At 45.7% G+C, this 27,794-nt stretch overlaps 1 protein-coding gene across 9 annotated transcripts in view; it reads left to right on the top strand.

The window, feature by feature from the left end:
• The first annotated feature begins 1,057 nt into the window (after positions 1–1,057).
• Positions 1,058–27,794, top strand: part of Kcns3 (potassium voltage-gated channel modifier subfamily S member 3) — a 45,728-nt gene continuing 18,991 nt past the window's right edge. The window contains exons 1-5 of one of the 9 annotated variants that reach the window (XM_047523540.1): positions 1,731–1,945; positions 2,042–2,213; positions 2,705–2,967; positions 18,279–18,388; positions 24,430–24,620. The gene's annotated coding sequence lies outside the window, so the exon portion shown is untranslated. Of the gene's footprint in view, positions 1,199–1,730; positions 1,946–2,041; positions 2,246–2,704; positions 3,106–3,221; positions 3,293–3,791; positions 3,814–18,278; positions 18,389–24,429; positions 24,621–27,794 lie in introns of those variants that run through there. The other 8 variants (XM_047523541.1, XM_047523539.1, XM_047523544.1 and 5 more) reach the window with 8 other exon arrangements.

Below are 27,794 nucleotides of genomic sequence, written 5' to 3'. Positions count from 1 at the left end.
CCCAGTTCCTGCAGATGCTACCAGGGCCTCCTGACCTCTACCAGTGCTTTCCCTCCTACTCACAGGCAGTGCTGCAGCCTGACTCTCCTGACTGTCCTGCAGCATACGTGCCTTCTGCAGGGCCTAGAGATGCAGAACATGATTCTTTGCAAGCAAACAAGACCGGGTTTTTGGGATAATCTTGGTGATTTGGGAATGATTACATAGCTAACTGCTGGGAGAAACCTGGGAACATTCTTCTAAGGTGCTGATAAAATGTAAACATTTTAGGCATACACTTAGATCTTACGTTAAAGATGATGAATTGTGTATAAAAATTACCTTTTTCAGCCTCTTGCAAACAGCAATGTAGACAAAAACTTTGGATCCTCCTTTACTGGAGAGGAGGTGGGCTTGGGGGAACCAAAGAACCACTGGATTAGGGACAGAGGAACTAAAACATGGGCTCTGCAGCTCTCTTGCCTTCCATGAGCCAAAGGAAAATGCTGGAGACCAGTGGTCCCCAGTCCTTCAAGGGAAGACCTCTTATGCTTTGGGGGCTACCCTCTCCTCTGGGTCAATCCCCCCCTGTAAGGTGCAGGCGTCTCTTTGAAGCCTACGAGATACTGTAAGCATTGCTCCCTTTTCCCTGACTGGGATTTGATTCCCTGACAGATACCACAGAGTACTTCCGTGAGCGCAAGAAAGTGTCTTTCACCTATTCCACAGATCCCTTGGAACCCATCCTTGAATATGTGCGGTCTTGCTAAGCGTTAGTCTGAGGTGGTAGTCAGCAGATGGTGGGTTGGGGCCACCAGGTTGAGGGCAGCTGGCAGAGCCAGTGATGTCGAGTGGGAACCCAGGGAACACTGGGCGCCTACAGTTTGGAACAGCTGACTCTGAGGAATTACTGCATGTCTGCACAATTTAAAAATCTGCAGTTTGGGGGCGGGAGGGGGAGCGCGGGGGTGGGTCCCCCGGCGTCCCGTTTCTCCTCCAGTCTGTTGGCTGAGCGTGCTTGATTGGTGCAGAGAGGCCAGGAATGCCTTTTGAACCACACGCTGGCCTTTCTGGGGTCCTGTTTGTTCCCCAAACTGGGCGGAAGGCATCTCTGACTCCCTCTTCCATTCGTCCTTCTGAAAGGTGACTCGATTGGTTCCCTCTCGGCATATGAGATTCATATGCTTGGTGCATATGTCCAGCCATCTCTTCTGACTTGGTAAGTCGAGGAATGGAACAAACCATCTTGTTCTGCGCTGTGCGTGAGTCTTCAAGCAGCGGGTGGTGGCAAGCGATGGCAGTACTGGGGCTGTTTCCTCTTTCCCACTTTGTTTTAAAAACAAGTTGGGGCCTCGCCACTTCCCAAGAAAATCCCGCAAATTTGCAAAGAGTTGCTTGGGCCGCGACTTTTGAGAGGTGTTTTACTCTAGCCGCCGGAGGCGCGGGGGAGGTCATTTTCTTCCGCTGGGGTGAGACTGGAGCCCGGGTGGGAGGCCCAGGGCGCACTCCTTGCGACCACCGGGACAGAGCAGATTGCTCCAGGGGTGACTGCACGGGCCTGGGCGGGGTGGGGGGCGCTCGTCCTGCAAAGCGGTGTTTCCATTCATCCATCTGCCTTCATATCTCGGCATCTGACCCCCGCAGTCCGCAACTACCAGCGCTAGGGCACCGTGCCCTCGGCCAGGGGAGCCCAGGCGAAGGGCTAGACGCGAGGCCGCGGGCGGAGTCCGGACCAACAGGGCGGTGACTGAGCGGCGGGCCCCGCCCGGCCCCGCCCGCCCCGCCGCTCTAGGGCGCCTCTCTCAAGCCCGGCGGGACCAACAGACTGACCGACCGACGCGGGCCACCCCGCTCTCCTCGCCGCCAAGGCGGCGGGCGCGGGGCGGCTCGGAGAGGCCTGATCCCTGCAGCGCCGGCGGGCGGCGTCGCAGAGCGGAGCGAGCCAGACGCGCCAGGACTCCCGCAGGTACCTGCTTGCGTCCCCACCTCGCGCACCCGCAGGGGACTTCTGCGTGAGCCCCCTCAACTTTATCGCATCTTTCCCCACCTTTTGCTGCTCCAGGCCGCGGCGTTTGGCGTTGCGGGTGCAGGACTTCGCAGGTCGACTCCCGCAAGGGACTTTGCGTCCTGCTGGGCTCCTGGCTGGCGGCGCCCCCATCCTCCAGTCCCCGGAGCCTGCCGTCGCTGGAGTCCTAAGTCCCCGCCTGTTGCGCGAGCCGCGAGCCGCAGAAACGGTGTGTGGGTTCCTTTGAAAGCCGCGGGGAAGGTATCTAGGACCGGCTTTCGGGCTTGGGGTGGGTTGGGGAACGACTGGAGGCGGGAGAACAGAGGAGCCGCGGAAAGGCGGCACCTCGCGTAGGGGCATCCCCGGGGCGTTTCCTTAGTCGGGAAGCCCTTCCTTCCCTTGCTGGAGAGGAGGCGCTTTCCTGGCAAATGTAAGTGCTTCCCGGGCCGCCTGCTCCGCCTTCTTCCCTGTCATTTCTCCCCTCCCCTTTGCCCTGCAGCGGAGCAAGGTGCCCCGCGACAGTTGCAGGGAAGAGCGCACCCATGGCCCCTGTCCTGGTGCATCGTTGCGCGCAGGCACTGCCGGCGCGCTCTGGGTGGGGGCGGCTTGGGGCTTGCAGAGCCGGCGTGGAGTCGCCGGTAGTGTCTCAGCTCAGCTAAGTGGTAATGGTGCGGGTCGGTGCCATGGGGTCAGGAACTCCTCCCCTCCGCGCCCCTCTAGATAACTGGCTGCCTGACCTCCGGGGGTGCATCAGCCAGCGAGAGAGCCAGACCTGCCGGCAGGGGCCGCGGCGAGCCGGGCTGAGCGCCTTTCGCATTGCAGAGCTTGTGCCCCGCTCCCGTCACCGTCCCCCCTCCCGCCGCCCCGCGTCCCTTCTCGTCGGATTTGGGAACGAAGCATCTTTTGCCCTCTTGTTATCTTCCGCTGTCTGGGCTGGGGAGACCGAGCCGATAGTTTAACTCGGGTGGCCTCGTCCTCCGCCGGTGAGAATGACCCCGGGAGCGCTGGTTTGGTACCGAGGTGTTAAGAGCGGGACGGAGGTTTCTTGTAGCCCGCCTGGAGAGTATTCGTGGTTCTCCCAAGGTTCTTACCTTCACCTTACGCTCTGAAGAGAGAGGCAGGTGAGGGAAACCAGACCAGAAACCTTTCCCTTTGCTTTTCATATATTTGCTTAAGCGATTTGCATAACCATGTGTTTAGAACTGTGTAAGTTACTCCTAGATGCCCCCCTTCTTAGGCGACTTGCAAAGAACTGCCCACGCACACAGGAAACGAGTATTTGCCCGAGCACCTACCTCTTTGCTAAAGGTATGGGCCCTTGTGATTTATTCTCCCTATATAGCTAACTCTTTAGCAGGGTGGTGAACTCCTTGAGGACATTGATTCATTCACTCTGCGTTTATAACCAGCCCACCATCGGCTAGGCCCAGACCCGGTTTGTGCTATGGGGATGGACGGTGGAAGGCTTTCCGTTCCTTCTACTACTTTTCTTTCTCACCAGATTCCTTCTCACTCCTGTTCCGTTATTGAGTTTGCCATTTCAGAACTAGATTGTCAGTATCGAGAGAGGAAGGAGAAGGTGATGATAAAGTGCCTAGGAACTCTGAGTCCAAAGCATGTTGTGAACATTCTAAGGAGTCTGGTGGGATCTGTTTTAACTGACTCTGTGTCTGAGTCATCATTATTGCCTAAATACAGCCATTGATGAATGCAGCCAAGAGGAACCTTTGCAGAAGCAGCAAGTCGGGAGGTCAGAAGCAGTCTTTGCTTTGTTCCCTGTTAAATCCAATGCTCTGAAGTTTAGGTTTGTCAGCGAAGTTCTAGCTAAGGTGGGTCTTGCTTCTCCTCCTCCTCCTCCTCCTCTTCTTTGGAAGGGAAAGAATGGGGATTCCAGTCTCCTCCTGCCTGTAATGAATTCACTGTAATCCTTCACAGATTCTGCATCCCTCTGTTCTTCCCCACATCTCAATCTGCCCCCTGCTTGGCATTTGGAGTTGGAATGTGTGTCAGCTTTGAGAAAGCACGCACCACAGGGCCCCCACCCCCTTCTTTTAAAATAGATAGCATTTATTGGCTGCATACTATATGTCTGATACTGTGCTAGAAATTTTTCCAGGCATTATCTCATTTAATCTTTCCAACAACCCCTTGAAAAAGTGAGGCTTACATCCTTCACTGTAGTATGGATATGGGAGTTGCCAGCAGATGGAGCCTCTCAGGTGCTTCTGGGTTTAATAGGAGGTCAACAGCTTAGGGTGGGACTGAGGTCTTATAAGTAGGAAAGGACAGCTATCCAGGGTAAGTCCCTGCAGAAAGGAAAGTGGGTATATTTATTGTCCCTGCTGATCAGGTGTCAGGATGGCCTACTCCTCCAGAGTGTCACTTTTGTGAAATACCCATAGGAGATAACAGATATAAATAAGGAGAGAACAGCATAGGACCTGGGGACCTGAGTTCCAGTCTTGATTTCTAATTCTTTATGTCTCCTCGCCTTGACATGGGTCACTTTGCTTCCCTGGGTCTTGTCTGTTTAGCTATAAGAATCTAGATCTCGGACTGGGAATATAGCTCAGTTGGTAGAGTGCCTGCCTCGCATGCACAAAGCCCTGGGTTCAATCCCCAGCACCACAAAAAAAAAAAAAAAAAAAAAAAAAAAAAAACTAGATCCCAAAGATTTATTGTTACCTTTTGCTTTTGCATGTATTAACTCATTTCATCCTGATGATAATACAGAAGATATTTCAGATGAGGAAAAAGACTGAAACTGAGCAAATAATTGTGTAAGTCAAGCCAGGTAGGAAAAGGTGAAGATGGGATTCTATCCCCAGCAGTGTGCATGGAGGGCCACTGTGAGATTGAACACTCTCTTGTTTATTCTGATAGCTCCAATGCTGCCTAAATCTTAGTAGGACCTCAGACTGAGTTTGTTGAGTGGTGATTGGTAGAGGTGGCCTGAAGTTTCTGGTTTTATATCTCAGCCTTAAAAGGAATATTGAAGATTGCATTAGAAAATGGATCACTTTGCCTTTGCCGAAATAGTCTGCTTTCCAATTCAGTTCTTCCCATCTGGTTAGAAAGAAAGGAAGACAGAACCTAGAGCTCATAGGCTAGGAAACATTATGGTTATTTCCAGAAAACACGGTGAACAATATGAGAAACTCAGAAAAATCACAGAATACTTTGCCTCTGAGTCAAATCCATCAAGTAAGTCAACCAGTGACCAGTGCACAAGTGTTTAGTGGGTGGGGACCATGTGCTTGGTACTATAGGCACTGAGGGAAGGTGGAATCTGAGATGTTGTCTCTGAACTTGAACTTATAGTGCACCTGAAAGACTCAAGATTAATAAGTATAAGACAATACAGATACTAATTATGCAACTCCAGGTAAAAATTGCAAAGACTCTGTCACATAAGAATAACTTATTGTAATTTGCAGGAACTTTTATGGCAGTTATTTTCATAGCAACTGAGCGTGATAAACCCGTACCAAAGGTGAGGAAAATAAAGCAAGGTGAGCTTTGAACTTGGACTTAGCCAGGCATCTTCTAGACTCCAGCTGCAACATCTTTCTGCCTCACTTCTGTCTGGTCTGAAGGACAGAACAGGAGAGCATGAGATACAGAGTCCTTGGAGATGTCTGAGTTTGAAATTCATCCTTTAAGCTGTCTTTTGTTTGCAGATCTTGGTCACCTGGGGGCACTTAGTAGGGGCAGGGGAAGGAGAGTAAATAGTAGAGGAAGAAGAGTGTTTTGTTACTGTTTTACTTTTTCAGGGACCTGCTTCTATGTGAAGTGTGGAGGGAATATCCAATTATGATCATAGTAACAATGTTTAGAACTTGCAGAAAAAATGGAGAAGCTGATTTAGAATTTCCATCCCACTTCATCATTTCTATTGTTCATCTTTTGAAACTTTGTAGCATGTGTGCATTATAAATGTAAACTCTTATTGTAAACTAAAAAGTTACTAGATTAGGTTTTTGGCAAAGGGGTTTCACGCTAGAGTCCTGCAGAGCCTTAAATCATGATTTGCTTGGAGGTACTATCGCATAAGCGTCCAAAGATAAAGGTTTAAGATCAGCTTGCATTTAGCTAGCAATGTTAAGGCAAAGCAATGAATGTTTATATCAGCTGCTTCAGTCTCATTGCTAAAGTTCCAAATAAAGGAAATAGCCTCCAGTCAACTGAGTACCTACTAGATGTTCATCAAAATGAACTTAACAGTTACCTTAAGTGATCATATATCTGTTGTCTTTACATATTTAAATATAGTCATGCTTCATTCAGTAAGTGGTATGTACCATGTCAGGAGCTGGGCATTCTGTGGTAAAGGAAACATGGGTAGGGTGTGTGTGTGGTGGAAAGAGACAGACATTAAACAAATAAATGGAAAATTTGAGTGGTGGTAAGTGCTCAAAGGACTTCAAGGAGTGACAAGAGTGGGGAGGGCACTAATTTAGATGGGAGGGTCACAGAAGACCTTTCTGAAGAAGAGATTTTCATTCTGAGGGGTAAATAGTTTATTAAGTGAGGAGTAGGGGAAAGAATTCCAGGCTGAGGATTCTAAGGCAGGACTGAGCATTGACCATTAGGAGCACAGGTTTGGAGATGTTTGGGAGGAAGCTGGAGAATAGGGCAGGGGTCAGATCATGTTGCACCCTGTGGGCTAAGTTCCGGGTCTTATGGTTTATCTAGAGGGCTATGGAAAGAAATTAATGGATTGGCCGCTGGGGAGTACCACAGGCCTATTTGCATTTGCAGTGGTCACCTCTTACGAGCAGTTTTGCTCTCCATGGTTTCAGTTAACTCACAGTCAACTGCCATCCAAAAATATTAAGTGGAAATTTTGGACATAAACAATCCCTAAGTTTTGAGCTGCAGGCTTTCCTGAGTAATGTGGAATTGCATGTCATCCCGCTGCATCCCTCCGGGGACAGAATCATCCCTTTGTCCAGCATGTCCATGTTTTATTCCTACCTTCCTCCTAGTTAGTCAGTGACTGTCTCACTATCTATCAACTGTAAAGGTATTGTGGTGCTTGTGCTTAAGCAACCCTTATTTTCCTTAGTAATGATCCCATACTGCAAAAAGAGTGATGTTGGCAATTTGGATCTGCCAAAGAGAAGCTGGAAAGCAGTTCCTTTAAGTGAAAAGGTGAATGCACAATAAGACATTGTGAGTGTGAGTGTGTGAGAACTACGTTACTGTAAATTTTATTATCTGTATTGTTATCCTTGTTTTATTGGTTATTATTGTTAATATCTTATTGTGCCTCATTTAGAAATTAAACTATCATAGATATAGGGAAAAACATAGTATATATGAGGGGTTAGGTACATTTGTGGATTCAGGCATCCACTGGGAACATATTTCCTGAGGACGAGGGAGACCACTTTATCAGGGTGACCGGAAGACTGTGAGGAATAGAGTGAGAGGTGCTGGCAGTTAGAAACCTAGTTTGGAGGTGGGACCTGAAGCCCGATTGGACTGGGTTGAAAGAGGAGTGGCAGGTGAGGAATGGGAGATGAGACATGGAGAGCTTGGTTATAAGGGAGCAGAGAGGCAGGGGGTGTGGGAGCAGGTTTGTGTCTGTGTGCCAGGTGACCCTGGCTGAGGTTAGGGAGCTGAGTTCCCCAGTAAATCCACACATACACATCTTTGCATGTAGATTTACATGATAGTAAACACTTCTAGAAGATTAATTTGAATCCTAGTTCTGACTTTGTCTCCAGTTGCTGGGTAACTTTGAGAATATTACTTGTCCTTTCCTATGCTATTTATTTTTTCCTGCAGCCTGGTGATTTTATGATTTAAAAAAAATATATGTAATTTTACCATAAGTCTTTTTTTAATGAAATAATTTATACATGCTAATTTGAATAGTTTATATAAATCGAATTAGGAGAACTCTCAGTGGGCATGGAGGAATATTTGTGATAGGATCCTAGGCATTTTCTTATTGAAGATCATCAACAAACTGCTTTCAAATTGACTTAAATGGAGAGACATCAGTTACAAATCTGGTGGTAAGGAGACACCAGCCCCTCTAATATAGATAGAGGGGAGACTTGATGGGGAGCCCTGGGTGTAGTTAGTTGTAAACCTCTTTTTATGTCCCAGTATACTTCCTTGCCTGATCTTTCCTATCGCATGTCACACTTGCTTCTTACCCATGGCTATATTGTAAATACATGGAAGTAAAGTACCTCCGTTCTCTTTTCTGAGAACCCCGAGGTATTCATTTATAGTCTAGGGAAGGAAGGTGCCATAGAACTTATTCTACACAACAGTTAAGTCATTTGCTGCCTCAAGAAGACTTTTAGGTTCTCCAGAGAAACAGAACCAGTAAGGTGTGTATATTTTTAAGAAAGATATTTATTATAGGGATTTGTCTCACATAATTAGGGAGGCTGGCAAGTCTGAAACCTGCAGGGTAGACTAGCAGGGTGCAGATCAAGGAGAGCCAGTACTCTGGTGCAAGGCTGGAGACAGACTGCTGTAGAAGTGGATAGAGCTGATATTCCAGTGAAGTTCAAAGGCAGTCTTCTGGAGACTTCACTCCTATTTAGAGGAGGCCAGTCTTCTTTGTTTCATTGAGGCCTTCAGCTGATTTGATGAGGTCCACCCACATAGGGAGAGCAATCCACTTTACTTAATGTCTACCAATTTATATGTTAAGCTCATCCAAAATGCCCCCATAGAAACCCAAAATGTTTGACTAAGCATCTGGGCACCTAGTGGCCCAGCCAAACCATCACACCACATTTAGCAGGATATGCTGACCTAAAGGTCAAAATGAATGTTACAGAGTGCCTGGTGGGCCTTAAAGAAAGAAAGAATACCCAGATCCTAATCTGGAGTTGTAGGGAGTGAGCGTGAAACAGGGTCATTGGATTGAGAGTTACTTCAAAGACCTGGTAAAGTCCTTGGCTGCCTCAAAAGCCTTTTTTTTTTTTTTTTTTTTTTTTTTTTTTGGTAATACTGACCTAAGTTCTGGTAAATATTTAGTGTGTTGAGATAAAATAATACCAATAGACTAAATTTTAAGGCTTGAATATGCTTACTTTTAAAAAACTTTCCTCTGCTATGGGCTATTTGGCTTTCCTAAGACCTGATTGATGTGTGGAGGTGAACCCAAAAACATTTCCTATGATTTACTTGAGGTAAAAAAAAAAATAAAATTGGCCAAAGAGATGGGAGAACCTCGTGGTTAAAGACTGTGGTTTGTAAATTTGGATTGAGAAAAGATGCCTGGTTTCTGGCAAGGGAATTTCATTCTTGCCTTTGAGGTCAATAAATCATATGGTGTGGGCAGTGTTTTTCTTGTGGGTTTTTAAGATCCCCATTTTCTAAGTATGGTAGCCTCAGGAGGCCACTGACATAAGACCCTCGCCCCCACTTCCTTTCCTTGGCAATTAGATGTTATCTGGCTAAGATTCAGCCCTGAGGCTATGTTTCAGGGTTGAGCCTCCTTGGCAAAGCTTATCTCCTCGGGGCTAAAAGTATAAAAGGGAAGAGTCTTGTGTGACAGTATCTATCTATCTATCTATTCATCCATCCATCTGTGTCTGTCCATTCATCTGTCCACCTGTCCATCTGTCCATTTATCTATCTTTGCCAAAGTGTGAAAAGGTACCAATGTCTCCATATTCTCTCATCATCTCCATAAATCCTAGAAAGCAGACTGACTTGGGATGGGAATAGGAGAATCACAGAAGTTCATACAGTGCCCTTTAATTGGGTTTCCCAGACTCTGTAGTACTTGGAGTCTGTTTTCTCAGACATGCATTCCTATTTACTATGGGGCGAGGACTTTGTTGCAGCCTGGGAGAGGGAAAGTCTGCACCCACCTAGAGATGATGGCTAAAGCTGCCTTCTGAAGCCAGCCCTGAGCTGTCAGATGTTCCTGCTGGGCATGCTGGAGAATGTGGGGGCTCTTCTGAGGATCTCTGTTTCTTCCTTCCAGTTCTAGACTATCTTGGTCCTCTGTATGGAGAACTTGGAAACTCAGAGAGAGGTGGGTGTATGTAGGAAATGGGTTGAAGAAAGGAGAGGTGTGAGAATTAATTTTAATAAGTCAAATTGAAAACTTCTTTGACTTGCATTGCCCAGGGATCTCATTATTTTATAATTTTTTTCATATTCATGAAGTATAGAATTAGTCATAGCAGATAGTTCTGGGCAAAGCATTTAAAATATCCTCCCAGGATGGCTTCCAGGAACGGGATATGGATGTTTGTGAAGCATAAACACACTTTTTTCCTACCTTCCCAATAATGGACTACATAAACCATCCTATTTATTTTATTATATCTTTAAAAAAGTACCCTCCCCTCCGAAATAAATAGTCACTGTGAGAGCTTGCTGCAGCAAAAGACACTTGGCCCTCTGAGAGTTTCGTTGTAAATTTGCTGAGGATTTATGGTTTGGCAAAAGCACTCTGTTTTCTTCTAGCAGCAGGAAACACTTCTGAAATCCATTGGAAATGCCAGAACATGTCAGGTGCCCAGGCGGGGTACAGAGAAACAATAGCTTATGTTATGCTTTGCAAGCGTCTCCCAAAATTTCATGTGTTGAAATTTGGTTGCAATTTTGATGATATTAAGAGGGTAAGAAATCTGACCAAAATTCATGTATTGATGGTATTTGGATGTGAGGGCTTCGGGAGGTCATTTGGATTAGATGAGGCATGAGGATGGGATTCTCAGGATGGCATTAGTGACTGTGTGAGAAGAGGAAGAGGCCTGAGCTGGCACGCTTGTTCTGTCTCACCATGTGACGCCCTCCCCCATGTCCTCATGCAGCAGGAAGGCCCTCACAGATTCTGGCATCGTGCTTTTGGACTTCCCAGTCTCCAGAACTGTGAGCTAAATAAGCTTCTATTCTTTATAAATAACCAGTCTCAGGTGTTTTGTTACAGAAGCAGAAAATAGACCATGACAACTTAGTCATAGTTCTCATCACGGTGTCCTGGAGACCCCAGGAGAGCAATTCGGTGGGAAGGCACCTCCCAGGCAGCCCTTTCTACTCCACCTTGAGCAGGAAAACCCTTGTTTTGTAAGTGGAACATTCGTTTAGTCATATTTCCACCAGATAGCTCCCACTAGTCTACTGTGAATCAGACACTGATATCACGGTGTGTCAGGGATATTGCTAAGAAATACGTTCTGCAAGTGCCAAGGAGAGGTCCCTATTTAGCACTAGATGTGAGTGTGTGTGTGTGTGTGTGTGTGTGTGTGTGTGTGTGTGTGTTGGTGAGAGAAAGGAGTTCACTGAGAGTGTCCTGGGAGAGGTGACATTCGAGCTGGTTTCTTGAAGACAAAACTTGAATTAACTGGAAAAGAAGGGCAAAGCAGATGCCCATCGGAGGGAACAGGCTCAGCGAGGTTTGGAAGGGAAAATGCACGGTGTGATTGGGAAAGAGAGTCAATCAATGGGACTGAGGTGGCGGGGTGAGGAGCTGGTCGTTGGATGCCGAGGACAGAGAGGAAGGAGGGAATTGCTCTTGCTTAACGTTCAAGGAGTTTAGAATCTGCCCTTGAGATGCTGGGGAGCTATTCTGACTTGTGGTTGAGAAAGTTCCATTGGCTGCCTGTGAAAGGGAATAGATGTTACTGAGAAGGGGGGCAAGTTGATGCCACCGGCTTAATGGCTGGTGTGATTTTGAGGGGCACAGGAGAGGGTCCTCTGCTCCTCAGTGTCTACTTCCTTCCCTCCTCCCTCTTCCCTTTCTCCCTCTCTCCCTCCCTCCCTTCCTTCTTCTTGAATGGAACTTTTGGCCCCATGTCTGTTTTTTCTTCCTGAAGTCCCCAAATTTTTTGGGGGTAATTATCCCTGGCCCTATTTGAATATTGTTTTGGCAGGATGGAAGCTGCTAAGGATGTCCTTGGAGGTTCTGTTCCTTCTGCCAGCTTCGTCTTGTGCATTCCCCAATTCAGCCATTGGGTGGACGGGTGGCATGGGCTTAGCCAATCATGAGCTTTGTCAATTAAGTGACTTCCAAATCCTTCAGAAGGGCCCTGGATCTTACTTATTTCAGGTATGGTTCTTTGGCTTCTCTTAGATTCTAGGAGTGTCACATTGTCTTCTGAAAAAATTGCAATTTTTGTTAGCCACAGCCATTGTTACCTGTGTTCAAAGAACCCTAGTAAATGTAGGAAATGTCTGGAGGCCTTAGTTCATACCAGAGTCTAAAGGCTAATCTCACAGCCTTTCCTCCTGGGCTCAAAGGGGGAACAGGGAGAAAGCACAAGGGTATTATTCACAGAAATGGAGTCAGGGATGTCCTGAAAGGACAAGAGGGAAAATCCATCTCTGCAGACTAACTTTTGTTATTCACAGTATTACTGTAGGGTCCTGCTTCTGTGTCTACCTGGAGTGGGTCAAATTAGCATCAAATAAATGCAGGTGCTTCTTAGATACTTAGGATTCTAGTTCTTATTCACTTAGGACTAGTCCTGACTATTAAGACTATTGCAGTATTAGTGATAAAAATAGTTAAGTGTTGATGGAGCACTTACATAATGCACCAGACACTGTTAGAAATGTGATGTGTATATTAACCCATTTAATATTCACAGCCAGATGGAGATTCTTCACAACCTTTATGGACAAAAATTCTATTGTCATCTTTTCTTATATTCAGTGGTTATTTTATTACATCTATCTATCTATCTATCTATCTATCTATCTATTTATCTGTCATTTACCTGTTGTTCTGTCTATCAATGAACGGATGAGGAAACCTCAAGGAGGGCTTTTAATAACCTAACCAGGAAGTGGCGGATTGGCTGGGTACAGAGCCTATGCCTTTCTGATCTCTTTCTGACTGGGGAAGCTGTTTAGCCTCTGTGGCCTCAGTTTCTTTGTTTGCAGAATGGGATTAACAATTGCATTTATCCAACACTGCACAGCATCAAGTAAAGCACCATATAAAGCTTTTCTAGAATAGACACTTTGGGACAGACACTATCCAATGCCAGAATGCACGTATTTACAGAAGTGAGCTCAGGAAAAACCATGACTCTTCTGTCCATCCCTAATGCTTTGCAGAGTCTGGTGGCTCCTCACAGAAAGGACAGAAGGTGATAAAAAGCCATTGGTGTTGTTGCCACACTCATTTAGGAGGATAAGGCTGAAGGAGAGTTTATTGTCGGGGCGTGAGCACGGTGTGTGAGAACAGACAGGTCTCAAACAACGAACAGAGCTTGAGTCCCCCACTCCAGCCAGGGCCTCAGGGGGCTCCAGCCTTGCCAACTCTGCTCCGTACTCAATCATCTCGAACCTCACTTTTCTCATCCGTCAGTGGTGCGTCATAAGGATGTCCGCCTCTCTGGGTTGATCTGGAGATTCAGGAAGATCATTCACTCATTCACACATTCATTATTTCTTGCTGAATATTAAGGACACAGATTAAAAGAACAAGGCGCGCTACCTTTTCGCCACTTCCTGTGCAGTGTGGAGAAAACCAGGAAATTGTTCTGCTGTAGTGGAGCCAGTTAAAGACTGTGGCAAGGCAGGTACAGTGAGTGGGTCCCTGGAAGGAGGCCTGGGTTCAGGAACTGTTTCTAGAAAATGCATAGAGCTGAGTCTGAGGGCATTCTGAGCAGAGAAAACAAGTGCAGGGTCTTGGAACCATAGGAAATTCCAGCTCTTGAGGAATCTCAAGTAAATTTTCTTAGTTCTAGAGTTTGAGTTGAGTTGTGGCAGGCAAACATAATGGATGAAGAATAATAGTAAGAGCTAACACTTAATTGATCATCTACTGTGTCAGTGGTTTAGATGTGGTATCTCCCAAAATCTCACATGTGAGACATTACAAGAAGGTTTAGATGAGAAATGACTGGGTTGTAGCCTTACCCTAATCAGTCAATTATTAATTGAGTGGTAACTGGAGGCAGGTGGGGTGTGGCTGGAGGAAGTGGTTCATTAGGAGCATGACTATGGGGTATATATTTTGTATCTGGAGAGTGGAGTCTCTTTCTGTTTCCTGATCACTGTGAGCCCTCACATAAGCTTTGCCTCCTCTACAATTGTTCTGGTCAGATCTTTTAGTCACAGCAGCAAAAAAGCTGACTAAAACACTAGCACAGTTAGTTTTATTTGTATCATCTCATTTTTAATCTTCATAACTACTTCAGGTGGTAGGTGGTATTCAGTATCCATGCTTTAAAGAGGAAACTGAGGGGCAGAGAACTTCAGCAACTTACCTAAGATCCCAGAGCCCGTGAGAGGCGAAGCTGGAATGCTGACTCATGCACTCTCAGTCTAGAGTTTATACTGAAGGTCAAGGAGCCATCGGCGGCCTTTTAGCTGCTGCATGTGCGATATAGCATAATCCAACCTGCTTGGTATGAAGGAGAATTGGGGAGTAGGAAATGCAGACAGGCCTAAGCAAGGGAGACAGTCGGGAGTCTGTTGTGAAGAATGGGTGCAAAAACACCGAGTGTCTGGACTGAAGTGGAGGAGGAGGGACAGAGAAAGGAAGTGACAGGAGAAACCTTGGCCAACCTTGCTGCTGGCTGAGTGTCAGCCGACCTGTGTGGGGAGGGTACGGGAGGACTCTGAGATGATATTCAGGTGTCTGGCTTGAGAGGCAGGTGCAGTGGGAACAGAGGAGGAAGGGAAGGTTTGGGTATGTTTATTTTAAGGTCCCTGTGGGACGTTCAAACGGACATGTCCAATAGGCCGATGTTAGAGTCCAGAATGTAGGGGGGAGGTGTAGGTTGAAGATAGACACCTGGGCTCCATAATTAAATGGGGTTAGAAGACATCGACCAGGGAGAAGAGCAGAGGGACAAGGAGGAAACGTGGGATGGGGAAGGTGGGTGGAGAGCCCAGTGTGGAGGCCTGCAGATCGCATCCAGGCTGTGGGTTTCTTCGGTTTGGCCTACAGTATTAAAACATGAAAAACAATAGTTGCCAACGTTTAAAACACTGGGAAAGTTCCCATAAAAATAAGATTTGTGGGTGTTCTTGACAAATTGGGTGATCCCACCACCTGACACCATTGAGTGAGGGCCACAGCAGGTGCTTTCAGCCCGCTGGTGCTCCCCAGCTTGTGACAGTAGCAAGGTGTTTTCTTCCTTCTCTCATCGTAGGCACCTCTTTGGTCACTGAAGATATTTAATTTGTAGACTCAGATTTAAGGCTTGGGCAGGGGAAGTAGGGTTTCGCAGGGAACTAAAAATGAGTGATCAGACAAGTGGGAGAGGCAAGAGCGAGTGAGGGTCGTGAATTGCAGGGGTGGGAGGCAGGGAGGCAAATGCCGTGGATAGGAGGGTCAGACGCAGGCAAGGAAGTGTGCCCATGAGGGTGCCCTTAGCAAAAGCACCTGGTGGGGTGCCAGGAGAAACTCATTTCAAGAAGCTGTGCTGCACTGAAGAATTTGGGGTTGGGAGATTGTTTTCTGTTATTTTACAAAATGTGAGTGAGGAGCATATATAAAAATACATATATATGTATAAATACATGTATATGTGTATGTACATGTGTGTATATGTACATATAAGGATGTCTGTGACATAAAATAGTATTTATTTGTGTTTGACTTACATTTTATAAGAATGACAGAGTCCAGTCTTAGCTTTGGTTGGCAGATTATCCCCAAAGAAGAGGCTGTTGTTATTAAAACAGAACCCTTCAGGTTTTAGAATGAAGTGAACTACTTTTTATACATCACTGTGAAGACAGCCCTGCCGATTTTAAATGTGTTTGGCCAGTAAATGTGACTTTACTACAGCAAGCAGCAGTCCCTTAAATGGGAGTAATTTTGCATTTTGTGAACGGCAGGTGAAGTGGAGCAGTGGCCAAGTGGTGATTTGTCACCTCATTTACTCATGAGTTCCTTTGCTCTCCCTGTCATTTGCCAGCTGGGGTTGGGGACCACCTTGTTACCAAGCACCACTTCTATTGTGATCTGGCTTTTGCTGCCATCTAGGTCAGTGGGATTTTCTTGGTTTTAAACCATTTCCCCTATTTTTCCATTTTTCTGTTTACAATATACTTGGATCTAATAATGTGTGTGTATGTGTGTGTTAGAACCATCCTGTCTTTGATACAAGCTCTCTTTGTTAAAGAAAAAAATATATATATCTCCCATCTGCTGCTGGTTGATAATTAAGCTACTTTTCTTGGGTGATCACAATTTGAAAAGCACATTTGTTATGATTTTTCTTTTCTCTCAATTACTGCAACGGGTCATAGAATTTTTAAAATTTAATGCAGATGGAAGGAGCCAGGACTTGAGTGTTGTGACAAATGTCAATCAACTCATAATTAATCCAATAAATAGTATTTAAGTCTTACTGTGTGTCAGATGAGGTTCTAGGCACTTGGAATATAGTGATATATAAAACACCCAAATTCCTGCCTGGTGGAGTTCATGTAGGAGAGAGGAAACCAATAAATAGATAAAGAAATAAAAATACATATTTCTATGTATATAGGGGGCCATAAAGACTCAGGATTAAAAATCAAAAGGGAAGGGAATAGGAGTTTGGGGAGGTAGTGACATCTTAGGTAGGATCACCAAGGAAGGTCTCTTGGAGAGGAGGTCTTTTAAGTAAAGCTGGAGAAATGAGAAAGAAAGCCATACATACAGTTGCCAGGGATAGAGCCATCAGGCAGAGAGACCGGCTGGAGCAGAGGCCCCAAGGCAGGGGTGTGCATCACTGGCACAATCACTGGGGATTGGCCTGGAGGTCCTGTGCCAGAAGGGAGAGGAGGGACCAGAGAAGCAGGAGCTGAGATCCCACTAGTGAAGTGGAGAGGGGAGCTTTGCCTCTGAGATGGAAGTCACTGGAGAGTGACATGATGTGACTTACATATTAGTAGGACTCTTGCTGAGGGATTAACTACCCCTTTTGTGTCATGGACCCCTTTGGCAGTCTGAGGTACCATTTTTCAGAACAGTGTTTTTAAATGCAAAAAATGAAAGCCACAGAATAGAAAGGAATCCGATTGTATTGAAATGCAGTTGTCAAAATAGTAAATCCAGTTTATGAATTAGCGATATGCATGTTTCTTTATTAATTCATTAAATAAGTTCTAGCAGTAGGTCAGTAGAGGAGGCTAGGGCAGGATCCCAGGCCCCTGAGGGTGCCCATTTGTCTGCCTGTTTCCTTTCTGGGACCAGTGGAATGGTGGGTTGGTCATTTGGGCCACTAGGGTGACACTAGAGCCCTCTCATCTCTCAGGGGTGATCCAGCTGGGGTCAGTGGCTGTGTGGTGTACACACATCTTTGTCCCCTTACTGTGAGTCCAAGGTCACACTGCTTAAAGTGGTGTGACTTTTGAGATTGTGGCAATAAATGACAGGGTATAGAATTATCTCAAAACTTCTACTGCTGCGAATTTGTGGGTACTCATACTACCCTGGACCAGGCCCACATTTTTAATGGAAGAAATGCTCAGTTTCAGTTGGAGATGAGTGAAAATGAAGATTTTTTTTCTCCCATGTAATTTCAAGGACCTTATGAATTCTCTCTACAGACCACACTGCTCTCTAAAGTAAAGAGCAAATTCAGTGGGATCCCAAAGAGCAGTGGGATACCTTAATGACATGGCCCATGTTTCTGTTCCTGTCTGCATTTTCCCTGAAACCACCATTCAGATCCTGGAATTCCTGGTGGACGGGTACGCCCAATGGTGGCTTCTAATGTTTCAGACACCCTAGGGACAGAGGCAACTCCAAGCGGCCTTTTTGTTTCTCTGGTTGCTTGTGGCTAAACATTTCAGGAGACTTGGGTTGTGGCGCCTCGGTTCAGGCAGTCCATTCCTGGCCACAGGCCATCAACACGCCTCTCCCAGAAGTACCTCTCGTTCTGGTCCACAGAGGCGTGGACAGTACCGGCTGAGTTCTCTGTATTCTAAGAAGCAAGAATCTAGACATCTTTAGGTCACAGGTCTCCATCATTGCCAAACTCAACTTCCTTCTGCTGCCTGTACATCCCACAGGCTTTCTGGTCCAGCATCCCTGCTGTGTCCTTCCCCTCCTTGGAGGGCGCCTTATTACGCTCACCTGTTCCCCTTACTTAATCACACCCAACCTGCCACCTGAGGATTAGCTCGGATGCTCCTTTTTACAAGGCTGCCGCTCCTATGCCTTTGTCCTGAGGGGCCCTTCATGGCCTCTGAACTGTGGCGGCTCCTCTTTTCCCTCCCCAGTGGGACTGACACACGTCGCCTTCTTTGCGGTTATGTATTTACCTGTTTACCCTCCTGTCAGCTCTTCTGAGCTCTCATGAGTTCTGAGAGCAAGATCCATGTTGTCTTTTGGTCTCTGTCTTCCCAGGGTAGTGCCCACGGTAAAGCATCTCTGGGTGAATGAAAGAGAAAGGAGCTCATGATTTCTACACATGACCCAGGAGCACCTTGGCTAAGGATTCTACATCTGGCAAATCCGTAAGTTCACCTGATGTCTGTCGTGCCCCACTTCCCTCCTGCTCAAATACTACCAATGCTACTTATGACCATTTATTTTTCTGAGTGTACTTAACTATTTCCTAGGTATTTTATGCCACCCACTCATTTGAAGAAACACAAGATGTTGAGAAAGTGCCAAAAAAACAAAAAACAAAAAACACCCAAATTCCATCATCCAGAGAGAATGCATCTATATGACTTTGTGATATATATTCTTACAGATTTTTTTTCACTATAAAAAGTCAGGCACATTTGACAATAATAGGAGCATGCCATTCATTGCATCATAATTATTTTCGTTTTTGACTTGGCATATTGTGACTGTTTCTCCTGGGTCTGCAGCACAGTGGATAAGAGAAGGGCTTCAAAGCATTGCTTGGTTTCAGTTGACCCCAGAGAGTCAGTTAACATCTCTATTTTCCAGTTACTGCATCTGTGAAGCGAGTGCAGTATAAACAGTACTTTGTAGAGTGTGCTGGGGATTGCATGGGTTCGGAGCAGGGCTCCACTCAGTATCTGGGAGCAGGCGCTGTGCATCTTGTACCCCATTGCATGGCTGCCTCCTGCCTACTTAACCATTCCCCTTTTGATGGACGTTTAGGTTGCCTCTGACTTTTTACTCTTATGAATAATGAATGATGCACTGAACGTCCTTGCACATACATCTTTGAACACTTGTCTGATTTGTCTCCTCAGGATACATTTGGAAACGTGAAGCAGTGGGATTTCTTGATACGCATTTCTGCAGTGTTCTGGGGTGGGGGTGGGGCTTAGCTAGCAGTTGACACTGCTGTTATTACTGCATGATATGGATTTCCCCTGCACCCTCCAAAGTGGCTGGCTTTCAGACCCTCTTTCAATCGGTGCGTCAGTGTAGTTACTTAGTACATCCTCATGACCTTGGGGACGAAGCGCAGGCCCCAAGTGTGCCCATTTGCCTGCCTATTTTCTATCTGTAGAACAGTTCCTCCTTGGGGCTGGTGGAATGGTAACATTCATGTGGCTACTAGGGTGACCCCAGAGCCCTGTTAGTACTCAGGCCAGTGACTGAGTGGGGGCACCCCTCCCAGAGAAGCTTCTGCCCTGATTGTCTGTAGATTATCTTGGTGAGGTGACTCAGCAGGATGCCTGCTGCTACCCCACTGTCCCCCAGAGAGGTTGTCTAGAAACACAGAACCCTGGGGAGGGTGGTGTTTAGTTACCCACGCTACAAGCCTTTGGGATTTCTGGAGATGGTATGGCAGTCACATGCTGAATAGTTGAGAGAAATATCATTTATATTAACCTTTCAAATATAAGTTGGAGACTTCGCTCTAGAAAGCACTTACTATCTTTCTCACTGAAAATCAGAACCTCTATAAATTTATTTTTAATCCCTGAATATATTAGACTCTGAGAAGTTTTCAGTTTGTTCCCCATGGGTCCAATAAGAAAATCATGCTAATTTAAGGATATTAACTTAAGGTATTTCTTGAAATTTGATAGTTTTGAAAAAGTATGTAGTTCAGGGATATTCTTAGTAATCCACTGTCTGAATCTACTGGAAGGTGTTGCTTTAATCTGATTGCTTTGGATTATAGGATTTAAATATCAGTATAATTTTTCTAGCACAGTAAACCCAATTGTGGCAGTCTGACTGTGATATTTTAATATTATTTAAGCAAAACTCTGGATGACAATTCTCATTAGCTAAGCAAGATAAAAGTAGGATGGAATCTCACCTTCTATTATTATTCTTCTAAATCCATTACTCTGAGGTTTTATTGAAAATTGGTCTGTGATTGATGAATAGTGGCAAGACTACCAAACTGACATGTATTTGCCTTTTCCCTGGGACATTAATGAGTTCCATGAGGCTGGAGCTCTGGCCGGGGGCTGGTGCATTCAGCGGGATCAGCACTATTGCAGAAGGCTGCAGCAGGCTGCAGAGCTGGAACTATTAGTGCATGTACACAGTAGATCATTCCGGGACTGAAAATGTTAGGAGACTTCAGGCAGCTCCTGCGAGAGAAAATCAGTAGTAGCCTTTACACTCAAGTCATGTGAAGCATGCTTTGAGTTTCTACAAAAGGTTAAACTTGCTTTTTTTTTTTTTTTTTTTTTTAAATCTCTCCTCATTCTAAAAGTCTTAGTTGTCTGATACCATAGCATGAAATGTCATGACTGAATTCTAAAGGAGCACATGTTACGGGAACTTCTCCGGCCCAAGTTGGCAGAGGTATTAATATAATCTGGTGTTCTGAGCTTTCTGACCTTCCAGCTCCCAAGAAGGCACCCGAAGTCCTCTTACTTCTTATAGAATGTTTATTCTTAACTGGGGATGATTTTGCTCCCAGAGAGATATTTGGCAATGTATTTGGAGACATTTTTGGTCGTCATAACCTTGGCACATAGTGGGTTGAGGCTAGGGATGCTGCTAACCACCCTACTTTGCCTAGGACTGCCCCCACCGGAAAGAATCATCTGGCTCTACAAGGTCAATCGTGCAGAGGTTACGAAGCCCTGCCATAGATGTTTGCAAGAAGGTCTCCAGGAGGTTCTTAAAGGTGCCATTTGCCTGGTGGCCTCATCATAGGTCAGGGTCAGCTCTCTAACAGGCTTGGAATGTCAGAAACTCACTTTCAGATGTCCCAAAGCTGACTAAACTCTAGGAGATTGACTTCCATCAAAACTCACAAGAAATTGTCTAAGTAAACATCTTCCCAACCTTATGACGTCCCACTCATAGATAGAACTAGTGGGCAGGGTGGATGCTTATGTTGGTGATGTAGCTCACGTGCTCCTTGCTGGCAAGGTACGTGGGGACTCACACCAACCAGCAGGTGCCTCCTAAAGCCTGGAGTCAGAGCAAAAAGGAGGTGTTTGGGTATTTAAGGATAACTGAAATTGAAGTGTTGACCTTAAACTTCAAACTTGAAATGACCCTCCATCAGGGTGGGAGGCGTTGAATCTTCAGGATAAGATTTTCCTCCTTTATCCTGTGCTGGGATGGGTCTTGACAACCAATGTGTCTTTTTTCACTTTCCTCCTGTTTCCACTCCTGCCTTTCATTATCCATATTAATGAATATTAATTTACACTTTGGTCTTATTGGCTTAGGGGAGAAGACTTTGTTCTTCAAATGTGTCAAGCACCCCTGTATGAGAGGGATAATCATTATGAGGATAGATACTAGGACAGGTTTCCTAACTGGAGGCTTTCTCTGTCTATTGGGTGGCACTAAGATGAAACAACTCAGAATAAGTTGGGGGACATCATAGGATTCTGTGCAAGTACAGAGGACACAGGGCTATGCTGCAATGTCACATGGAGTGTCTGCTTTGATCTGTCAGGCACGGATTTCATAGTGTTTCGAGGACAACCTTATACCTGTGGGAACGGTGGAGGGAGTTCTTGTCACTCTTGGTGGCTGTCTGCTGTCCATTTGCTGTTCCCTGGGTACTGTTCCAAAATTGCACGTCAGGACTCTGGATGGCGAGAGAGTCCAGCATGCCACTTGGTCCTCACCTTTCTCCTCTCAGTAATGGAGGCAGTCACTTGGGACCTTTTTGAATGTAATAGTCAGCCCACCAGGAAATGCGGGCAGGCTGGAGGGAAGGGCGCGGATGACGCAGAGTCACTGTGAAGAGAGTTCTGCAGGAGGCAGCAGCCTTGAGTGAGCTTCATGTGTCTTGCCAGGATCCTGCTGAATCACTCAGCAAAGTCAGAAACCTGTTAATGCTGAATCGCAACCAATATTCCCTTCTTTTGAACAGGTCAACACTGATCAGCTTGGTAGAGACACAGAGAAATAGAAGCACTGTTGGTGGAATGGTCAAGCAGGGAGCGGGGCAGATGTCCCATGTACACATTTCTTTCCCACAGCCTGCTGGTCGGGGTCATGTCTGCCCACTGTGACCAGTCCTCCCCTGACCTTTTCCAGCAACTAAGATGGATCTTGATTTCCATGCTAATTGTAATCAGACAGAGCCACCTGATTTTGAATCCTGGTCTGTACTCTTAGGTGTGGAAGTGGTTCCAGAGTCTCCAGTGGCCGAAGATAGAGATGTGTGTAAAATGAGCGATGTACTTGGCATGTTGTGGGGACTGAGAAAAAGTCACGTTCAGAATGGGAGTGCTCTTAGAGGGATGTGAACTGACATAAATTCACACACCTTTTCTGGAAATCCAGTTTTGTTTTTTGGTTTTAGATGGGAATCACTATGAAAGCAGATGGGGTAAGGCATAGGAATTCTGAGTTCTCTGGGGAGGAAGAGGAAAAGGGACAGTCTGGGATGTCATTCATTCATCAGACCTTGACTGAAGGCACCCTAGGTACCAGTTTCTGTAAACAGGATACACTTGACTACCCTCACAGTCCATCCTTGGGCCAGCCCTGACCTTTCTGTGGTGAGCCAGAGCAATGAACTTCTACCAGTGCTGGGGGATTCTTGAAGTGCTAAATAGCCTAAGTACTTTGCTGTTTTCTTCTTTTCAGTCATTAATACAGTGGTATCTCAGCCGTTTGCAGACAATTATTACTCAGATTAATCTTACCTTACACACTCTACAGCTGGAAAGGTATCTGAGGGAAAAGACCGTATATGTGTACTACGAATCCTATTCAAAAGAGTGGCATTTCTGTGTTTCATTGGAATGCAGACACCTAAGGCTGACCCAATGAGGTGTTGCTAGGAGGTCAGGAGGGGTAGAGGTGGGAAGTGGATTTTAACTTCTGAATTGATCTGATGTACTCTTTTGGACATTGTTCTACCTCCTCTACCAAAAATTCCTTCTCTGGGGCTGGGAAGATAACTCAGTCGGTAGAGTGCTTGCCTTGCAAGCATGAGGCCCTGGGTTCGATTCCCAGCACCGCAAAAAAAACAAAACAAAACAAAACAAAAAAATCCCTTCTCTGAAGTTCAGTTGGGTGGACCTGCATTTTGCTTCTGGATCTTTCCTCATTATGTCTCTGTTGGAGGTAAAATTTTTACTTCTGTGCAGAGCAGTAAAGTGCAGAGGGACTGCAGCAGCCCCTGCTGGGACCAACTTGGAAGCTGCTCATCTTGGCTCTGCCTCCACTGCCCCCACGAGGTTTGGAGTGTGGGCTCTTGTGGGGTTGGAGGCAGGCACTGCAATGTGGTTTGTGAGCTCCGTGCCTTAGAAAATGGCAGCAGACCCTAGATCATATGAATGTGTGTTTAATAACTGAGGTAGCCAGAGGCACTTCTTTCATGTCTTTTGCTCAGAATCTATTTTTTTCCTCTCTCCCCTTTTGGACTTGGTGTTGATTGGAAAACATGAAAATCAATGGATGCTTAGATGCTAGTAAAAATCTATGGGAAAACTTCAACATGAGGCAAGGCTTACCTGGTTGGGAACTGGAATGTTTTTCCTTTCTTTAATTTATTCAGAGAGAGAAATGGAAATTTTTCTTCTTGTTTGTTCTGCCAAACTTAAAACACCCTCCCCTATACTGGTACACTCACCCCATTCGTTAACCAGAAGACTCTGGTAGCACCTGTGGTCATTTCTGGATCTTTGAAATATAACAATGGGAAAATTAAGGAAAGTTAGTCTTTGAAATCTATTGATTTCAAATTACAGCAGCAGAGTTAATTCTATGAGAGCAGTAACCCTGAGAATTTGGTCTCTGAAATGGATGAAAATGTGTTCATTTAGAAGTTTACACATATTTCCTGGGTGAATTGGTTAGAACAGCACTGCTAGAAGAAACGGTGCGGGAGGGGGGTAAAGTCCTCATTCTAGTGTCCGGTCCTTCTTGGGTGCTGGTTGGCCTGTGGAAGTGGAGGGGGCTCACGCATTTCACTCGTCAAGTTCTGAGAGTCTTTACACCTATCCACGTGTCCAGCTGGGGTGACGGTTCCCCCGGGAGAAAGACCACCCTCTCCCTGAGAGGTCAGTGAGACTCTGAAGTTTGAGTCTGCTCCACAAAGTTCCCAGAGCACTGAGTCAGGATCAAAGGGCTTGGCTATGCTTCATGCCTGGAATTACAACTTGGCGGATGATTTCTTCTGCAGGTGAGAGTGGCTTCCCAGCCAGTGCTTGGCTTACACAACCGGAGAACAGGATTCTTCTCTTCTTTCTGGCTACTACATGCCTATGTGCACCCCACCTTCCGAAGAGGAAAGAAGGGTGGCGCTTCTTGGATGACAATGGACGTTCCACTGTGCAGGATGAGGGCAGAGTGTGTGACATCACCGCCACAGGGGTAAGTGTTGTCTCTCTGTGTCATTGTCTCTGACACCCATTATTAATCAGAGAAAGAGGGGGGTGAACCTTACAGTGTCGTGGCAAAGGTGGGGGTTAGACGCAGTGGGGCTGTTCTGGTTGGAAAATCCCACTGGATGGTTGGGATGAACAGCTGAAGGAGAAAGAGCATATTTCTGGAAGGATTGGGTGGGAGTCATGTTGAATGGCACCACAGGCCACTTTTAGGAAGGTCTCTAGTACCCATTCGGTCCCCCTGCCTTTGTTTGTAGTTTATACACGTAGAAGTAACACTACAGTTATTTTGAAAAGATTCCATTGTGTTCATTTGAGTCAGTCTGGCTTAAAATGGGGGCTGCAGGTCATAGTGGGTGATTTATGGAAATAGCACACTTTGTTTGAGACATATAATGTTTAAAACATGCTGGATCAATTCTAATTAAACTTGAGATATTCCACATAGAATTAGCCTTTCTATGCTCTCTAGGAACATGGAATGATATGTTCACACTGGGCCTCTGTTCCCAAGAAAGACGGCAGCGCTGTGTCGTCTCTGCCTCTTAGACAAGTGTGGGTAGTCCACCCACCAGCCCCTGTATTTGCTCTACTTGTTTGGCCACTGGGGGCTCTGAATTTGCCATGCCTGGATCTTTCTGCTGGCTCTTAGCTGGATTTTCCTGCTAGCTCTTGCTTTGGTCAATTCCTGCAGATTAAAGAGAGTATCTTTCCCTAGACTGTGGGCAACAATTAGCATAAGGAACTGTAGTTGTAAAGAGGACAGTAGATGATCTCTTCTGAGAAGGAGCTCGGAGTTCAGAGGGAGCAGCCATCAGAAGTGTGTAAGGAGGAGCACAGAGAGCATTGTAACACCTGTGATAAGTGCTAGTGTAAAGGGGTACCCAGGAGGCTGCCGGAGAGGCAGGTGAAGCAGGGTAGGCAGGAAAGGAGAGCTACTGATCTGGTGCACGTGTGTCTGAATTCTCAACCCCCTTTCCTGAGCATGTGTGTTACTGCACATACCGTGGCTCAGATGAAGTGCGGGGGACTCCACACAGGTTAGAGGCCTTTCTTGGAGAAAAGTCCACATTTCACTGGCCGATCAGAGCTGTGATCTGCCATGCTTTGCCTTTTACAAGTAGGACAGCTTTCTGGTTATTTGGTTTGCTAAGTCACTTGGCCTTCTGAGCAGTGTGAAGTACACAGATCCCTGGAGTTTCCAGAAAGGAGAAGTCACTAAATAGAGACCCAGTGGGAATAAACACAACTTTTAATAGGATGGTACCAGGTAGAGGGAGAAAGAGGGTTCGTTTTGTTTAGCTCGCTGTTTAAAAGGTGAGTTCAGGTTACGATTGCTGCAAAGTAGGGTGACCTTGGGGATCCAGAGACTATGCCAATAGTGTGCTGTCAGCTGTGGCCCGTGCTGGGGGAACATGCCAGATGGAGAACAGGCCTGGGAGGGAGTTTCCTTGCCTGCCTGACTGCTGGGACTCACAGTTTACATCAGGGCCTCCTCCGTGGGCTGGGCTGAGCCACTTCAAAAACTCTTGGAGGGAAGGGCTTCGCAGAGGACCTTGGGAGACCCACGTAACGCCCAGCCCTGGGCACAAAGACTCAAATTCAGAAGGTTCTTTGAAGTTTCCTGTCTCCTACGTTTTGGCTCTGGACACATCTGCTTAGATGCCTGACAAACATTTATTTCTCCGAATAACACTATTCAGCTGCCATGAAATCACTGATTCAGGAGGTAGGAATTCAGGTGTCTCCATTCCCAGATCCACAGCCACGGTGCCCAGTGCCGCTGCATTTAGTCATGCTCCCTGCTCCTCCTGACCCGTCACTGATTTCTGAATTTCTGTTCTTTATATGCTATTCAAACTGGGACATGGGGTGCTTACTGCAAAACCAGGCCATCCTTGGGGGAGGCTTCTGACGTGAGATTCTGAGGAGGAGATGCTTGTGGGAATCAGACTGACTTTAGACTTTCAGTTGAGACTTGTTTGGTTTTCTTGGGTATATTTTCACATGGTGTTGTTAGCCTGTTGTCTATTACTATAATAAAATGCCTAAGGCTCGGTAGTTTGTAAACAAAAGAGGTTTATTTACATTAGTTTTGAAGCCAAAAGTTCAAACAGCATAGGGTTGGCCCTGGTGAGCAGCCCGCTGGCTACATCACACTATGGTGGATGCCATCATGGTGGTAGCCTGTGAAGGAGAGATCACACAGTGAGATCAGGAAGACAGAACAATGCCAGAGTCAGGCTTTCTCTTTACAACAAGTCGGTTTCATGAGAACCAACTCAGGGTCCCACAAGAATGACCTTAATCCCTCCCCAGGGTAGGGTCTGCAGTGACCCCCACAGTTAGCACTAAGCCCCACCTCTTAAGGATCCCACCGCCCCTCAGCATTGCCACACTGGGGACAAACCCTTCCAAAGCATAGCACATGGCTTGGTCAGGAATTGAAGTTAGCAAGGCCTACTTTAAAAAAAAAAAATCAAAATAATTTTTTTTGCATTTAATATAAAGAAATGAAACTCTTGGAAGAATGTTCTAAAAAGATGGCAGTATTAGTGCTGAAAACGGCCTAGTTTTGCCTTTGATGAAATGACTAATATAGATTTTTTTGAATAAATGAAAGGAAAAAGGAGTTTAGGTCTTTATTTTTTCTTATGGAATTGATTTTTAGGAATGCTTCTGTCCAGTAAGCAAAAGTGGCACATATGATTATATTTTTGTATCTTTTCTGAACAAAGCAAACATTATCAAAGACAGTCATGCATGTGTGTACGTGTGTATGTGTCGGTTTTGACAAGGCACAGTGTCGGGAGTATTTTGAAGTGAATTTGAGAATATGAAGCAAAGCCAGCAGAAAGTGGACTAAGAAGAGAAAAATAAGGGGTTAATGTCTTTGGAAATATTTTATAGGATGACACTTGGATAGAATTAAATCACAGTAGGTTTTTTTTTTTTTTTTAAGCTGACAGTGAATATCTTGAATTTTTGACATCTTTTTCTTTCTTTTCATCAAATAAACACCAAGAGACATAGGTGGTCAAATATTGTATATAGTGTTATCATCATGAGTGATTTGGGTTGATGGTAGGCAGGAAGATCAATAGTGAGTCTAAGCTCTTCCTTTGGAAGAACATGAAAATAATGATGTGTCCTTCTATAT

Source organism: Sciurus carolinensis, chromosome 13, assembly GCF_902686445.1.
Source record: "Sciurus carolinensis chromosome 13, mSciCar1.2, whole genome shotgun sequence".
NCBI lineage: Eukaryota > Metazoa > Chordata > Mammalia > Rodentia > Sciuridae > Sciurus > Sciurus carolinensis.
This window is presented reverse-complemented; position numbering and strand designations above follow the sequence as displayed.